This window comes from Coenobita brevimanus, chromosome 114 (genome assembly GCF_032717465.1).
Source record: "Coenobita brevimanus isolate Jiangsu-jjx chromosome 114, ASM3271746v2, whole genome shotgun sequence".
In the NCBI taxonomy this organism is placed as follows: Eukaryota; Metazoa; Arthropoda; class Malacostraca; order Decapoda; family Coenobitidae; genus Coenobita; species Coenobita brevimanus.
In genome coordinates this window covers 18,278,058-18,281,600 of record NC_137067.1, presented here as the reverse complement: position 1 = coordinate 18,281,600, position 3,543 = coordinate 18,278,058, and positions in this window count along the sequence as shown.

The window sequence follows — 3,543 nt, the reverse complement described above, 5'->3', positions numbered from 1 at the left end:
TGTATGAGCACGTTACTGTGTGTGCTTGTGCTGTGTGTATGCTGTTGCTGTGTGTATGTGTATCTGTACATGCGTAGTTGTCTGCGTGCAAAGATGTGTATATGGCTGTATACGCGCGTAGCAATGTCATTGCATAACTGTGTAGTGTATATATATATGACCGTGCATGGACACAACTGTTAAACTCACTGTGTGTATGTGGTCAAGGTGTGTATGGATGTTATTGTGGTAGGCATGAGTTTAGGCAATGGGTGAGCATACTGTATAATCCCTTTTTTACTACTGCAACTGAATAGACAAATGCACAAACAAACATGCACAAGCACATATCCGTAACCCGTTCTTGTGTCAATGATCACACGCGCAAATAGCACACGCACATAAGCACACAACAGCACACGTGCACTCAAGCACCCACACAGCATATACCGCACAGCCACACGTACAGAAACTGCCATAATCTGTCCTCACTAATATAACATATTCACGTGTTCTCCTCACCATTATGCTACCCTTTAATTCTACTCTTATAACCTCTATGGTTCAAGCAAGTCACTCGGCAGCAAAAATAAATAAATAAATAAATAAATTATGAACGCCGCCACCGCAAAGGAGGTTTGGCTCACAGCAGTTGGTAAAAAAAAAAAAAAAAAAAAAATCACTTCGCTATCCTCTCACACTGATAAAATTCTCATATTTTCCCCTTTCCATCAGCATTCACCATATCCTTATGCCGCCCAAAACACCCACCTCCTCATCCCTCTTCTATGTCCACTTTCACATACCCACCACAGCCAACCATTCTCCTCGCCTACATTCCATTTTCTCACAACCACCATTTCCCAACACAGCCATCACCATAAATAATTTACCCATTATTTTTTCCCTACAGCCCGATCCATTAAGTTAAATCTCCTGCCTACAACGCCTCTACCCTATCATTATCTATACCGCGTCTCCTATTACTTTCCAACACCAACGCCTTCCCCTCCATCTCCTCGTAGATAATACTGTTTCCAGCCAATCTCTTTCCAGATCACCCGCCTCCCCTCACCATACACTTTCATTGGGCTGACTCTCGTCATTAACAGGCTTGTTTCTCGCCTCATCCATTTCAAAGTTGTCAAAATCCGGCTCGTCCATCTCCACAATTATTTTTCTTGAGAGGCTCGGGCCCTTGTCTTATCGCACTGGTCGTCATTCAGTTCTCCTTTTATGTCTTTCACTTTTGATATTCAACTAAATCCCTTTCTACCCCAAATATCCCCTTCCCTAACACCGTCTCATCTCAGTTTCAACCATTCTTAGGTTTTATCATTCCAAAGCCCTGCCCCCTGTTTACTCACCAGGTTCAACTAAATCTCCAAGTCTGTGCTTCCCAGACTTGTCCGCTTCCAGAACCCCTCCCTTATCTTTTCAACATTGCTATGGTCTTGCTACTCCTGAAATAATTTACCTCATAATTTATTCGCTCACCAGTTACCCAGCTCTCCTTCACCAGCCTGCGGGTATTCTCCCCCCTCCTCCACCATCACCACCCATCCACCTCTTCAGTGCTCTTCCACACTGGCATGTTAGCGCCCAGGCAGGTGTGGTGGGGTGGAGGGCGGTGTGAGATATGTGAGGTGGGGCTTTGGAGGGTGTGGCAGGGTAGCACTTATCTGATATGGGTAATTACTGGTGTTATGAGGTGGAATGGAAGGGAAGGCTAACTGCTTGATGTGTGTGTGTGTGTGTGTGTGTGTGTGTGTGTGTGTGTGTGTGTGTGTGTGTGTGTGTGTCACTGCAATGAACAATACAAATATTTAGAGTGCAATAGAATTTTTTCAAGGGCCATACTAGGAGGCCAGGTGTACATCACAGACGGGAAGGGGCAGTGTTAGTATGAAAAAGTATTCATGGTAGCCTGGTAGGGAAGATAATAAATAGGATGACATGGTATCTGGAAGGATTTAGTTGCACTGCAATTCAGAATAAGGAATTTCATGAGAGTACAAAGTCAAGGATTGGCTGAAGGAAGTATTAAACAACTAATGCTGTAGCAAAGACAGAGGTTCTGTACACAGAATATATTTGTAGTTTACCGAAAGGATAATATAGTAAGATGAGACTTCGAAATATTAGAGGGCTAGGTGGTATGGCCAGCTATGTCAAAAAATGGGAAAGAGAAAAAGGACAATGGAAAGGAAGGGGAGACAGTTACACAGCGTCCGAAACTTCCAGGGAGAGCAGGTGCGGTAAAGCTGAAAGTAAACGATAACGTAGAGGGAACGGGCTTGAAATTGCAAACTGACAGAGAGTTGCTAGGAAAGTGAACAGAGGATGGAAGACCAGGCGATGTAAGGACGCCGGAAATATTATCAACAGGGAACAGAAAAAGGCTTTATGAAACATTCTGGGTATAAAAGTGCTGCGAGGCAAATTACAGACTGCTGAGGAAAAGAAGGGAAAAGAAAGAGTTGATATACAAGGTATAAAACAAGGAAGGAGGATATGGCACAATGAAACAAGGTAAAATACTAAGCTTTTGGATGATAATGGATAAAAACGTGACGAAACAAAGTATAAAGCGCGGGAGACGGACAGTTCAAAGCAAGCAAACTATGACGATGTGCTTGCTCAGAACAAACTACTACCGGGTTTGGCAAAGGCGACTGGGTTCATCCAGATTAACAAGAAGGTATCATTGCACAGGGAATTACCGCAGGGTAAGGCAGGGCAGGGCATGAGTATAAGGTGGAGCAGCGTAGGGCAGGGCAGGTATGGCATAACCCTGATCAGAAGAACTCGCCCAGCGTAATACCTGGCATCGATGAGACGATTTTTTTTTTTTTTTTTTTTTGAGAGTTGTGACTATTCGACATCTTTGACACTGGTGCCGAATCACATCTTTCTAAATTGTAAACGCATTGTGAGGTTTGGAGGAAGGAATGATATCTATAAGAATCAAACGGTGAAACAAGATAATAACAGTAGACAGTGATATGGTCGATAATGGTAGGACAGAATACAAAGCACAGACAGTGAAAAGGAAGAAAGTGGTAATTAGTCCAGGAGCTTATGTAATCCCGTGGGATTTTAAATGAAGGGAAGGAATGACTACCTGGAATACATTGCTAATATTGTCTATTACCTCGCACTACCAGGTGTTTTGGCTGAATTTGTGGCAGAAGGCCTGTGTGACGTCATTAGTCCAAGATGGCCGCCGCTAAGGAGATGCGCTCAGATTTTCATCAATAACTCGTTTCAGAATGGTAGGAAAGGTGCTGGGAGGAATGAAAAAAGTGTTTAAATGTCGTTCGCTTAGAATGGATGTAAAGAGAAGGCTGTACGAGGGTCTTGTGGTACCGACTGCATTATATGGGGCTGAAACATGGAATATGGGTGTAGCAGAGAGGAAAAGTTTGAATGTAATGGAGATGAGATGTCTGAGGAGTATGTGTGGAGTGACGCGTATGGATCGAGTGCGAAATGATGAAGTGCGAAGGAGAACTGGAGTTGTTCGGGAGATGGCTGGTACAGCTGAGCAGAGGGTGTTGCAAT